Consider the following 15,427-nt stretch of genomic DNA (forward strand, 5'->3'; position numbering starts at 1 on the left):
ATAGAACTTATAACCTGTAATTGTCATCATTATTTCATAATATGCCTCTATGTCCTTGTTTGAGGAAAGGAATCATTTTCACACAGACTGAAAAATGATGGAAAAGTACACTATATTGCCAAAACTATTTGCTCACCCATCCAAATGATCGGAATCAGGTGTTCCAATCACTTCCATGGCCACAGGTGGATAAAATCTAGCACCTAGGCATGCAGACTGTTTTTACAAACATTTGTGAAAGAATGGGTCGCTCTCAGGAGCTCAGTGAATTCCAGCGTGGAACTGTGATAGGATGCCACCTGTGCAACAAATCCAGTCGTGAAATTTCCTCGCTCCTAAATATTCCACAGTCAACTGTCAGCTGTATTATAAGAAAATGGAAGTGTTTGGGAACGACAGCAACTCAGCCACGAAGTGGTAGGCCACGTAAACTGACGGAGTGGGTCAGCGGATGCTGATGTGCGTAGTGCGAAGAGGTCACCAACTTTCTGCAGAGTCAATCACTACAGACCTCCATACTTCATGTGGCCTTCAGATTAGCTCGTGCAGAGAGCTTCATGGAATGGGTTTCCATGGTCGAGCAGCTGCATCCAAGCCATACATCACCAAGTGCAATGCAAAGCGTCGGATGCAGTGGTGTAAAGCACGCCGCCACTGGACTCTAGACCAGTGGAGACGCGTTCTCTGGAGTGACGAATCCCGCTTCTCCATCTGGCAATCTGATGGACGAGTCTGGGTTTGGCGGTTGCCAGGAGAACGGTACTTGTCTGACTGCATTGTGCCAAGTGTAAAGTTTTTGGTGGAGGGGAGATTATGGTGTGGGGTTGTTTTTCAGGAGCTGGGCTTGGCCCCTTAGTTCCAGTGAAAGGAACTCTGAATGCTTCAGCATACCAAGACATTTTGGACAATTCCATGCTCCCAACTTTGTGGGAACAGTTTGGAGCTGGCCCCTTCCTCTTCCAACATGACTGTGCACCAGTGCACAAAGCAAGGTCCATAAAGACATGGAGTCTGGTGTGGATGAACTTGACTGGCCTGCACAGAGTCCTGACCTCAACCCGATAGAACACCTTTGGGATGAATTAGAGCGGAGACTGAGAGCCGGGCCTTCTCGTCCAACATCAGTGTGTGACCTCACAAATGCGCTTCTGAAAGAATGGTCAAAAATTCCCATAAACACACTCCTAAACCTTGTGGACAGCCTTCCCAGAAGAGTTGAAGCTGTTCTAGCTGCAAAGGGTGGACGGACGTCATATTGAACCCTGTGGATTAGGAATGGGATGTCACTTGAGCTCATATGTGAGTCAAGGCAGGTGAGCGAATACTTTTGGCAATATAGTGCATGTCGTTTCACCTGACACATTTATAAACGAATGACAGAAAAATATATCATGTAAATCTCTCAGAAGTTGCAGACGATGATCCTATATCGAGGCTGTTTCCTGATGCTGGGGTCCCATGACTGGAAGATTGCGGTGTGTAATTAATTGTGAAACCGGTCACAGATCCCGTCACCTCACTGACTCGTATAAAAAGCTTGAATCTGAATCGCAAATGAAACAAGTGTTGCCAGGCAAAACAAACCTCGCCCGGTAGCACTTACGATGAATATGAAGGAAAATATCGCGAAAAAAAAAAAAATCGGTCGCCTCTGGGCCCATGCGGCTACTGCTTATAAATAAAATAGTTTTCTGATCCCATGTCCATACAGTAAATATACATGGGTGCAAGTTTTCCGGCATGTGCCGGAAGCTCCGGGTTTTTTTTTTTTTTGGTTCTGAAAAAGTCATTTTTCCAAATCGTGTAAATCTGTTGAGATTTTTTTTTTGGGGGGGGTATAGGGGTGGCCCTCTCACTGTCTCACTCTGTGTATTACCGGGTTACCGCGGTACAGTCTCTGCATCTCGTCTTCGCCACAAACCTCATTCAATTTATACGCCGCTCACCGACGAGCGGTCCTGACTAGCCCGTTGTTTCACGGTGTTATACATGTGTGATATCATGTTTCGCGTACGTAGCACGTTGTTCGACCAAATCAACACAGCTATTCCCATGAGTCGCCGTTGCTTTTGGCACAAGTTAGAACGGTGCTTTTGATTGGCTCACTGTTAACTGCCGTCCAATGAAACTTCAGCTTTTATAATGAGCCTCATTTCACTTCCCTCCCTTGCGACAGATCCACGTGCTTCGCCTCTGGTTGCTGATCAAAATATGTCAAAATGAAGTTTTTATCGGAAGGCTCCAATACAAAAGAATTAGAAAAGACATCTAGAAATAAATGGAGATGGGAGTGGTTAAGCGAGTGTGACAAAAACGGTGACAAATGGGGAACATGGCTGAGAAAACCGGACGTCCCGGGAGTTGCATATTGTGACTGCTGTTCAAACACTATCGAGTACGGCTCCAGCGGGAAGAAGGGACTTAAAAGTCACGCCGATGAGACGAATCACTTGTCTGATTTTTGTGCTATGTAGTAATAAGTGAATTCAAAACATTTATTGGTGATTTAAATTGTCATCTGATATTGTGTGATGTGCAAATGCAATGTGCTTTCTTCTAGAATTGAAATTATTCATCACAAGTATCTGCTTTTATAAACTTTTTTTGACATTTGATTACCTTTCAATTATTAAATAAAAGTAAGGTCGGTCTTGAAATAAGTTTGTTAGCTTTTTTTATCATCTTTTCTAATGTGGTTGTTGGGTTGAAAACTCATTTGTAGTCAGTAATGGATTATAAAATATAGATATTTTTGTATCTGGAAAAAGCTGAATCTTGTTATTTGCTAAAATCCAGGAGTTTCTGACGACATCAAGACATGCGGCCCCTTATTTTAACTCAAACTGTGTATATATTGTAAAAAAGGTATCACAGCAAAAGCAGATTAAAAATGGTGGTTTCAGCATTTAAATTAGTAGTTGTGAGATGTTGTGAAATATCAAGCCTTGTACAACCCTGATTCCAAAAAAGTTGGGACAAAGTACAAATTGTAAATAAAAACGGAATGCAATGATGTGGAAGTTTCAAAATTCCATATTTTATTCAGAATAGAACATAGATGACATATCAAATGTTTAAACTGAGAAAATGTATCATTTAAAGAGAAAAATTAGGTGATTTTTAAATTTCATGACAACAACACATCTCAAAAAAGTTGGGACAAGGCCATGTTTCCCACTGTGAGACATCCCCTTTTCTCTTTACAACAGTCTGTAAACGTCTGGGGACTGAGGAGACAAGTTGCTCAAGTTTAGGGATAGGAATGTTAACCCATTCTTGTCTAATGTAGGATTCTAGTTGCTTAACTGTCTTAGGTCTTTTTTGTCGTATCTTCCGTTTTATGATGCGCCAAATGTTTTCTATGGGTGAAATAATCTGGACTGCAGGCTGGCCAGTTCAGTACCCGGACCCTTCTTCTACGCAGCCATGATGCTGTAATTGATGCAGTATGTGGTTTGGCCTTGTCATGTTGGGAAATGCAAGGTCTTCCCTGAAAGAGACGTCGTCTGGATGGGAGCATATGTTGCTCTAGAACCTGGATATACCTTTCAGCATTGATGGTGTCTTTCCAGATGTGTAAGCTGCCCATGCCACACGCACTAATGCAACCCCATACCATCAGAGATGCAGGCTTCTGAACTGAGCGCTGATAACAACTTGGGTCGTCCTTCTCCTCTTTAGTCTGAATGACACGGCGTCCCTGATTTCCATAAAGAACTTCCAATTTTGATTCGTCTGACCACAGAACAGTTTTCCACTTTGCCACAGTCCATTTTAAATGAGCCTTGGCCCAGAGAAGACGTCTGCGCTTCTGGATCGTGTTTAGATGCGGCTTCTTCTTTGAACTATAGAGTTTTAGCTGGCAACGGCGGATGGCACGGTGAATTGTGTTCACAGATAATGTTCTCTGGAAATATTCCTGAGCCCATTTTGTGATTTCCAATACAGAAGCATGCCTGTATGTGATGCAGTGCCGTCTAAGGGCCCGAAGATCACGGGCACCCAGTATGGTTTTCCGGCCTTGACCCTTACGCACAGAGATTCTTCCAGATTCTCTGAATCTTTTGATATTATGCACTGTAGATGATATGTTCAAACTCTTTGCAGTTTTACACTGTCGAACTCCTTTCTGATATTGCTCCACTATTTGTTGGCGCAGAATTAGGGGGATTGGTGATCCTCTTCCCAGCTTTACTTCTGAGAGCCGCTGCCACTCCAAGATGCTCTTTTTATACCCAGTCATGTTAATGACCTATTGCCAGCTGACCTAATGAGTTGCAATTTGGTCCTCCAGCTGTTCCTTTTTTGTACCTTTAACTTTTCCAGCCTCTTATTGCCCCTGTCCCAACTTTTTTGAGATGTGTTGCTGTCATGAAATTTCAAATGAGCCAATATTTGGCATGAAATTTCAAAATGTCTCACTTTCGACATTTGATGTATTGTCTATGTTCTATTGTGAATACAATATCAGTTTTTGAGATTTGTAAATTATTGCATTCCGTTTTTATTGACAATTTGTACTTTGTCCCAACTTTTTTGGAATCGGGGTTGTACTTGAAATAGTTATTTCAGATGAATTGATGAAATGTATTAAATATTTGATGTGAATATGCAAATCATATAACTATTAAGATTATAAATATTTGCATGAGATTACATGAGAGACAACCATTTTAACTTGTAATTTAAATTTTTTTTGAGCCCTAAGGGGGGCTCACCCCCCTTTGTAAGCCCCCCTACATGGCTGTGCCATGCATGTCTGACTTTGTCAGACTTTTCAGGTTTTTGAAAATTTTATACTTGCACCCATGAATATATATATTTACTCTATGAGGCAGTAGCCACAAAAATGAAGCATAATCCAAAAATGAACAATTTAAAAATCACAGAAGTAAAATATACCAAGTATCTGTACTTTTATATTATTCTACTCTTCCAGTTTTCGAAACCGAAACCTCCAAACCGAGGCTGACACACACACGCGCGCTGTCGCCATGACCCGAACTCTTATTTCCCGGAAATGGCTCAGCGCTAGAGCTCAGTGGAACGCACTTTCCCTCTATAATAAGCATGAACATGTCTGAAAGCGATTTCTTTAGTCCGTTTATTTCGAATGGTGAACTGAATTGTATACACTCACTGGCCATTTTAATCGGAACACGTGTATGTGCAGTGTGCGATCGTTACACTCTTACAGCACGATGACGTAGTGGCTAGCGCCTCTACATGAGGCAGCAGACATAACAAAAATGATTTTGACCTTTTTGGTGACCTCGACCAGATGACCCTCAAAATGTTGGAGGTTCTATTTGAGACCAATGACCATCTAGCCTGAAAGTTTCATGAAGATTGATCCCATACAAAAACCCCAAAGAAACCCAACCGAAAACAATACCTTGCCCCCTGGTGGACTCCATCCTGAGTGAGGTAATGGCTAATTTCACTTGTGAACACCTCCGAATTATACCACGTATGAAGTTATTAAAGTAAAAATGATGCAAACAGTAAGGTATGGAGGCAAATCAAAATTGACTGAAGTATGACAAAAAGCTGACCCTGAAGACTCCTGAAATAAATGTTCAATGATATTCGTCCTTCGGGGTCGAAGATGGACCTTATTTTCAGTTTGGTGGGTGGTGGTTGTGGGTCCGGAGGTGACTGATGAGGCCAATCCGGGCTTTGAAGGTATGCCCACATGTTGACGTTTCACATACCAAGGTTGTATCTTATTTGTTGTATTTCGGTTGCGAAGTGGGCTATCTTTGGCAGGCTATGTTTGGGTACCTTTGCTAGCCCCTTCCTGCATGGAGGTGAGCAGAGCAAATCCTAAACAGGGCTGCTCGGACACTCGGGGCTGCCGAACTCTGCTGCTGTTTCCTTCCAGCAGAGAATGACCCTATGCCCTGGGCCACCTGTGTGCAGGTTCGTGATGACAGGTTCCAGTGTTTCCACACCCGCTGCTTCACCACTTGCCCGTCGCCACAGGACTTGAATTTGAAGTCATGACTTGCGCGTGACTTGGATTAGAGTGAGGGAGAGTTGTACAGCAGTCAGCCTCACCCTCTCTCGTCCCGACCTAACTGGGTCCAGGGGCAAGACAGAATCAAGATGGCTGGAGCTCGGTCGGGATGCAGTGGATGGCCAACGGTGTTCTACGTGTTGCACTGTGCCCTGATCGCGCTCCACAAATGCCTTGCTGGGTCCGCCTTCCTGCCCGTTGAACCACCAGGTGGTGGTGGTCTCTACGCAGTCAGCTGAGTCCAGTCTTCGGTCATAACCCTGACCAGGGGGAGCGAGAGGTTAGTGCTAGTGCTTGCTCAAGGCACCACCCCAAGCTAGTGGAAGGAAGGAGATGCCTTACTACTCCAGTGCATGGCGGTCAAGGACAGTACAAGGCCTGCTGCCCTAATACAGATTCTACTCACTACTAAATGTTCAATAAACATGTCCATACAAAAAAGGTCACCATATCAACACTAATCCTTTCCCACAAAGTCCCTGTGAACAAGTTGTTACGAAAGAATAAGAGCATTAAAGGTGCCATAAGTCAGATTTCTCAAAATTTGTCAAGTTCTTTTTTTGGTTGCGGATAGGTGAAGCTGAAGAAGATCTGAATGATGGATCTGTTTTGCTCTTTGGGTGGATGTGTCGAGATGAGTCTCGATCAGCATCTAGACTGGTTTCATCTTCCTTGACAACCGTTGTCAAGGACGAACTCAGAGGACAAACACTTGTGAACAATCGAGAGTTGAAGTGTTTGACACGAAGATATGGTTCATTTTTGTGCGGTTTATGGGCGTTCCAATCGAGATAAAAAAAAGGTACCATCAGAAATGACATGATTTGTAAAACAAAATGGTGAGAAACGTGGCGATGTCGTAAACAACATCTCTGAGAGTGATGATTGTGCGAAAAACTTGAACTTGGAAAACCATTTTTATTTACATTTACAAATCAAGACTATTTGGATCGGTTTTGCACGTCAAGTGAGAACAACTTTGTGTCATGTAACGCCACATTTACCTTCGCGATCAGCAATTTTTTTTCACCAAAAACTTTGTGAATGACTTCTCTTACCCGTCCATCTGCAAACTTTTCATTGCATTTTAAGCTTTTTGTCGATCATGAGGCAGTCTTGTGTATAACTATTGTATTTAAAAAGGAAATACGTTCCAACGTGGATGGAAATCACGCTCAGCCATGTGTCGACATTACCTTGGAATTCATTCCTTGGTATTTTGGATGGATCCTGTCCAGAAATAAACAATAATTTCTCCAAATATCGCTCTTTTGATTCTATTTTCTTAAAATATCCTGGGAATAAACCCTCATTAACCATTTGGCTTCAGAAAACAAACAAACAAACATAGAAGTCAGACACTTGGTAAACAGAAGGACAGTGAACAACACACTGATCCTCTGAGTTCGTCCTTGACGACGGTTGTCAAGGAGGGTGAAACTGATCTATACTTGAAAATGAGCCTGGTTTCATAGACTCCCAGGTTTAGAGGTTAGCGTTTACGTTCCTCTTTTTTTTTTTTGTCAATAAAAATGTCAGGATGTCGAGAAATCGACTCATTGAAACACTGACTCTACGCCAGCATCGGCCTTGAAAGGTTCAGGATAGGATGTTTTAAACCAGCATTTAAAGTGACACAGGTGCACGTGCTGGTTCAGGAATCATTTCATCCACTCCCCTCTTACCCCTTTTCCACCAAATCGGTTCCAGGGCTGGTTCGGGGCCAGTGCTGGTGCTGGTTCACAACTCGTTTAACTTGCGAGCCAACTGAGAACCAGTTTGCTTTTCCATAGCTCGCGGTGCTAAGAGAAGACACGTCATTACGTCGCTGTATACGTCAGTTACGTCGTTGTATATGTCGTTACGTCGCTGTATACGTCAGTTACGTCGCTACGTTTGCATAAACCTTGGCGCGAATATCGAAGCAAAAACAACGCGGAAGAAGCAGCAGCAGCAACAACAATAATAATGGATGACTTCGCGTTTGTACAGCTGCTGCTTCTCGTCGCTTAAAAATGGCGATCTTTCGCGGTCTTATTGTTGTCGGTCTTAACAACTCCGCCCCCCCGCTGATGTAAGCGATTCTTTCCTCTGGCCAAGCAGAGAGTTGGTGCTAGCCTGGAACCGTTTTTTCTGGCCCCAGAGCCAGTTCTTTGTCAGTGGAAACAGAAAACCCAGTTCCAAACTAAGCACTGGGCCCGAACCAGCCCTGGAACTGCTTTGGTGGAAAAGGGGCATCTCTGAATTGTTTGAGCCGATACCCATCCCCATAACTGGCGTGCGCCATCTTGTTTCAATACATTTTACTTCCTAACGCGTGGCGTCCTCACCACGTGTTAGTCTGTTTACAAACCGCTTGCTCAGCAGCCAGTGTGGAAAAGTAACGTGAGGTCGCGACCGTGGAGCCACAGCAAACGTGACGGATCGCCCAGATTGAACGAAAACTTTGAAATCGAGACAAAACATGACTATTTTAAGGAAGTATCTGACATTGTCTGAGGCAAAACGCGCCAGAAAAGAGAGGGAAAAAACACAGCAGACAAGCTGAGGAAATATTGCTCGCTCTCGAGGGCTCGCTTCTGTGTCAGAGGCCGCTGGTTCGGCCATGTTTGTTGCGACCTCACTCATTATAATATTATAATGAGGATAAACTTTGACCGTTTCTGTACACAAGTGTACACATTAGCGCACTGTGTTTTTCCAGCTCGTTCTCCTTCACAGGCATGAGGCAGCGGGTAATACGGCATGTGATTCGGGTACCTTGGGGTTATTTTAGCTCCACAGGCTACCGTTCGTCTTTTGAATACGTCAACCTGTGTCACTTTAAACCGATCTTCTTTTTCTTTCGGCTGCTCCCGATTAGGGGTCGCCACAGCGGATCTTTCGTCTCCATTGCTCCCTGTCTTCTGCATCCTTCTCTACCACTTTCATGTCCTCCCTCACCACCTCCATGCATCTCCTCTTTGGCCTTCCTTGTTTTCGTTTGCCTGGCAGCTCCATCCTCAACATTCTCCTTCCCACATGCTCTGCATCTCTTCTCAGGATGTGCCCATACCATCTCAGTCTCATCTCTCTTAGCTTCATTCCCAAGCTCTCCACATGTGTTGTCCCTCTGATGTGCTCGTTCCTTATCCTGTCCAACCTCCCATCGCAAACCTGAACATCCTCAACTCCGCCACCTCCAACTTTGCCTCCTGTCTCTTCGTTAAGGGTACGGTCTCCAATCCATACATCACAGCTGGTCTCACTACTGTCTTATACATCTTACCTTTCACTTTTGCTGGGACTTTCCTATCACAAATGACTCCCGAAATCCTTCTCCAACTGCTCCACCCTGCCTGCACTCTCTTTCTCACCTCACTATCGCAGCCCCCATTTTCCTGCGCAGTTGACCCTAGGTACTTGAATTCACCAAGTCTACTCCTTGCATCTTCACTACACTCTCATCCCCATTCTCATTGATGCACATGTATTCTGTTTTGCTCCTGCTCACCTTCATTCCTCTTCATTCCAATGCATCCCTCCATCTCTCCAAACCCAGCTCGACCTCCTTAACACTTTCACCACATATCACAATATCATCTGCAAACATCATGTTCCATGGTGACTCTTGCCTCACTTCGTCCGTCAAGCTATCCATCACGATGGCAAACAAAAAAGGACTCAAACTGATGTCACTTTAAACTGATGTTTTATAAAAATGGAAATTTTGTCAGTGTCAACACCAAAGTTGATGTGTTTCATCACAGTACATTCATGTCTTTTGGTTTACAGCAAACATCTTGAAGTGTCAGGACTTCTTTCATTTCAACCTGCTGTCAGCATGGCCATAGCCAGCTATGAGGCCACTGAGGTCCGGACCTCGGTCATTTTTAAGAGCTGAAAATACATTTGTACGCTAAATATGCAACTGGATAAAAAAATAAAGAATAACATTAAAACATCTCCATAAAAAGTGCATTGCTAATTATGTTAAACGTTGATTCTGTCTTCTGTGTCTGTTTCGTGCGGCTCTGAGACCAAGAACACAAAAACGAATGAGCGTGCGACTCGGGGGAGGAACGCAGTGCAGTAGACACGTTTTTTTTCATGGTAACCATCAGCGCACTTTCATGAAGCTGTTAAATTTACATATTCGAAGCAGTGCAGTTGTAGCCTACCTTGTTTGTGATTTTAAAAATAAATCATTTGATAAGCCAAAGCAATTGAGTGGAAAGTTTCAACTTATGTTTGCCTTGGATAACTTTGCCTTGTGATATTAGAGAGGGTAAGAGGATCTTGGTGGGATTGGGTCCTCTGCTTCTGTATCTTGCGTGCATGGGAGAGCAATAACAGAAAAAAACAACAAGAAGATAGGGCAGGCTATGAGAGTGTGCGACCCCCAAAGGAACGCAGTTCTAGACACTGCGAGCGCTCATTGTAGAGCGTGTGCATGGTAACCATCAGCGCACTTCCATAAAGCTGTTAAAATTTAGCCTACAGGTTTTTGAAGCAGTACAGCTTTGTTTGTGAACTTTAATAAATCATTCGGTAAGTCAAAGCAATATTTGTAAGAAGGGTTCTGACTTGGGCGGCATGGTGGTGTAGTGGTTAGCACTGTCGCCTCACAGCAAGAAGATCCGGGTTCGAGCCCCGTGGCCGGCGAGGGCCTTTCTGTGTGGAGTTTGCATGTTCTCCCTGTGTCCGCGTGGGTTTCCTCCGGGTGCTCCGGTTTCCCCCACAGTCCAAAGACATGCAGGTTAGGTTAACTGGTGACTCTAAATTGACCGTAGGTGTGAATGTGAGTATGAATGGTTGTCTGTGTCTATGTGTCAGCCCTGTGATGACCTGGCGACTTGTCCAGGGTGTACCCCACCTTTCGCCCGTAGTCAGCTGGGATAGGCTCCAGCTTGCCTGCGACCCTGTAGAATAGGATAAAGCAGCTAGAGATGATGAGATGGGTTCTGACTTGATTTTGCTGTGGTGTAAAGATAAAAAGCTGACAGCGACACATGTAGAAATGATCTGGACATGGCTCTGGCCTTGTAGTAAAGGTTAAGGTTTTTATTTAAATAGGCTATAGGCCTATGGGCTTCGGGGCTCTTTGCTAAGGGCTGTCCGTTCCCTGTACGAATGGAGCAGGGGTCTGGTTCGCATTGCCGGCAGTAAGTCAGACCTGTTCCCAGTGCATGTTGGACTCCGGCAGGGCTGCCCTTTGTCACCGGTTCTGTTCATAATTTTTATGGACAGAATTTCTAGGCGCAGCCAGGGGCTGGAAGGAATCCTGTTTGGGAACCACAGGATTTCATCTCTGCTTTTTGCGGATGATGTTGTCCTGTGGTTGTCTGTGTTTATGTGTCAGCCCTGTGATGACCTGGCGACTTGTCCAGGGTGTACCCCGCCTTTTGCCCGTAGTCAGCTGGGATAGGCTCCAGCTTGCCTGCGACCCTGGAGGACAGGATAAAGTGGCTAGAGATGATGAGATGAGATGTCCTGGTGGCTTCTTCAAATCAGGACCTTCATGCACTGGGGCGGTTTGCAGTCGAGTGTGAAGCGGCTGGGATGAGAATCAGCACCTCCAAGTCCGAGGCCATGGTTCTCGACCGGAAAAGGGTGGCTTGCCCTCTCCAGGTTGGTGGAGAAGTCCTGCCTCAAGTGGAGGAGTTTAAGTATCTCAGGATCTTGTTCACGAGTGAGGGAAGGATAGAGCGTGAGATCGACAGGCGGATCGGTGCAGCCTCCGCAGTGATGCGGTATCTTTACCGGTCCGTCGTGGTGAAGAAGGAGCTGAGCCAAAAGGCGAAGCTCTCGATTTACCGGTCGATCTACGTTCCGACTCTCACCTATGGTCATGAGCTTTGGGTAATGACCAAAAGAACAAGATCGCGGATACAAGCGGCCGAAATGAGTTTCCTTCGCAGGGTGGCTGGGCGCTCCCTTAGAGATAGGGTGAGAAGCACAGTTACTCGGGAGGAGCTCGGAGTAGAGCTACTGCTCCTCCACATCGAGAGGAATCAGCTGAGGTGGCTCAGGCATCTCTTTCGGATGCTTCCTGGACGCCTCCCTGGGGAGGTGTTCCAGGCATGTCCCCCCGGGAGGAGGCCCTGGGGAAGACCCAGGACACGCTGGAGGGACTATGTCTCTCGGCTGGCCTGGGAACGCCTCGGTGTTCTTCCCGAGGAACTGGCTGAGATGGCTGGGGAGAGGGAAGTTTGGGCTTCCATGCTCAGACTGCTGCCTCCGTGACCCGGCCCCGGATAAGCGGATGAAGACGAGACGAGACAAGACGAGGCTATAGGCCTCGACTTGGATAACTAGTGTTTTACAAAGCTAGCCTACACAACGTCAGACAGCACTGACTGAATTAAAGATTATTAGATGGTCATTAAAAATAGTGTCCAAACATTTCAAAGGATAATTTACATTGGTTATTAATAAAGATATAGCCAAGTGTCTTTGCTTGTTATATCAAACATATCTCTTATGTTTGTATTTGTTTATTTGCATTGGGTTAAAAACTTAAAATACATGCTTCATACTCCTATTAATGCTCTGTTCATCTGGCAAGATTTCAGCTCATTAATAATAATTCTAATATAATATTACGGCGGCACGGTGGTGTAGTGGTTTGCGCTGTCGCCTCACAGCAAGAAGGTCCGGGTTCGAGCCCCGTGGCCGGCGAGGGCCTTTCTGTGCGGAGTTTGCATGTTCTCCCCGTGTCCGCGTGGGTTTCCTCCGGGTGCTCCGGTTTCCCCCACAGTCCAAAGACATGCAGGTTAGGTTAACTGGTGACTCTAAATTGAGCGTAGGTGTGAATGTGAGTGTGAATGGTTGTCTGTGTCTATGTGTCAGCCCTGTGATGACCTGGCGACTTGTCCAGGGTGTACCCCGCCTTTCACCCGTAGTCAGCTGGGATAGGCTCCAGCTTGCCTGCGACCCTGTAGAAGGATAAAGTGGCGACAGATAATGAGATGAGATGAGATTTTGTCATTTCAGTATGCTGAGCTGAAGAAACCAGGAATCTGACACACACACACACACGCACAGAGTTGATAAGGCAAACTGTTCAACAAGTTTAAAGTTACCCCTACTCTTTATTCAGACTTAGTGGTGTATACTGATTTTTTTTCCCAGAATTTTTTTTTGTGTGTAGGTGTAACAGATGCCAGATTGTTAATGTATCTCAGTTCCATAGGCTACATGGTTTGGGTATCTTTTGTCCTCATTGCTTGGGCCAGATCAAACCATTAAACAAGCTTAAATTATTCTTACTCTTGCCACATTATTTTTTTTTTATAACTGATGATATTCAGTTCAAACACCATTAAAAGTAATTTCAGGAATAGATCTCTTGTGTGACGTGTAATTCACCCCTCTTATTTAAATATGTCGAAAATTTTTCAGCGCGCTTTGCGCATCACGGACCTCTGTGATTTTAAAATGCTGCCTGCGGCCCTGGCTGTCAGTGCAACTGTTATTGAAAATAATCAACAACCAAACACCTTCTGACCAACTGAGAATTCAGCAGGATTGTGGTGTAACGTCATTTACTGTGTTTGTTAAGAAATGAGAGTCTCATCTCATTATCTCAAGCCGCTTTATCCTGTTCTACAGGGTCGCAGGCAAGCTGGAGCCTATCCCAGCTGACTACGGGCGAAAGGCGGGGTACACCCTGGACAAGTCGCCAGGTCATCACAGGGCTGACACATAGACACAGACAACCATTCACACTCACATTCACACCTACGCTCAATTTAGAGTCACCAGTTAACCTAACCTGCATGTCTTTGGACTGTGGGGGAAACCGGAGCACCCGGAGGAAACATGCAAACTCCACACAGAAAGGCCCTCGCTGGCCGCTGAGCTCAAACCCATAAACTTCTTGATGTGAGGTGACAGTGCTAATCACTACACCATTGGTCTGCCTCAGTTAATATATACATCTCATCTCATTATCTGTAGCCGCTTTATCCTGTTCTACAGGGTCGGAGGAAATCTGGAGCCTATCCCAGCTGACTACGGGCGAAAGGCGGGGTACACCCTGGACAAGTCACCAGGTCATCACAGGGCTGACACATAGAGACACAGCAATTTTCCACCAAAGCAGTTCCAGGGCTGGTTCGGGGCCAGTGCTTAGTTTGGAACCGGGTTTTCTGTTTCCACTGACAAAGAACTGGCTCTGGGCCAGAAAAACCAGTTCCAGGGTAGCACCAGCTTTTTGCTAGCCTGGGAAATCCCATGCTGCTTTGCACAATCGTTCTGATCTGAAAAGACAGCATGGAAACTATGGTCTAAAGGCTCGCCTGAGTTAGGGAGCCAGTCAGAGAGTGGGGAGGGGTGTAAAGACGGTGACGCGTACTACTCGACAAACGGAAGCTTGTAGTTTATTTGGGACTGTTTATGGATCACATTTAACATGGCGGCGAGCGATACGAACCAAACTTTCGATCAAGCTTTAGACACTGTTCTGAATAGTTTAGAGCGAAAGTTTGTTTTAAAAAAAGAACAGCGTTTGGCGTTACAGTCTTTCTTCGCTTCTTCGTCGCTCTAACTACGTCACCGGGTACAACTGCCATGATTGGCCATGGGCTACGTATACGCCAAATGATAGACATTCGCAACGTCCAATAAATGGCTGTTGACAATCGTAAACCACACCTCCCCTACGAGAAATTCAATAGGCGGATTCCAGACCATATTTCACTTGTGATATGGTCTGGTGTTAACCAGACTAGCTCTTTGCTGGGCCAGAGGAAAGAACTGCTTATGTCAGCGGGGGGGCGGAGTTGTTAAGACCAACAACAATAGCAAGACCGCGAGAGGGCGCCATTTTTAAATAAGCGACGAGATATCATGAATGCAGTAAAGCAGCAGTCATCCATTATTATTTTTGTTATTGTTGTTGCTGCTTCTTTTTCTTCTTTTCCGTGTTGTTGTTGCTTCGATGTTCGCGCCAAAGTTTATGCAAACGCAGCAACGTAACTGATGTATACAGTGGCGTAATGATGTGGCTCCCCAAAGCACCCCGAGCTATGGAAAAGCAAACTGGTTCTCAAGTTGAACGAGTTGTGAACCAGCACCAAACCAGCCCTGGAACTGATTTGGTGGAAAGACAACCATTCACACTCACGGTCAATTTAGAGTCACCTGCATGTCTTTGGGGGAAACCGGAGCACCTGGAGGAAACCCACGCGGACAACATGCAAACTCCGCACAGAAAGGCCCTCGCCGGCCACGGGGCTCAATCCCGGACCTTCTTGCTGTGAGGCGACAGCGCTAACCACTACACCACCGCGCCGCCTGAAATGATAGTCATGTCCAGAAAAATAAAAAATCTAGCCAGATAACTAAGGTGCTGTAAATTCAACGTGACAATATCGCGACTTTTAGAGTGGTGTAGTGGAGATTTTTAAAGTGGGGGTACGCGAT

This window comes from Neoarius graeffei, chromosome 5 (assembly GCF_027579695.1).
Source record: "Neoarius graeffei isolate fNeoGra1 chromosome 5, fNeoGra1.pri, whole genome shotgun sequence".
Taxonomy (NCBI): domain Eukaryota; kingdom Metazoa; phylum Chordata; class Actinopteri; order Siluriformes; family Ariidae; genus Neoarius; species Neoarius graeffei.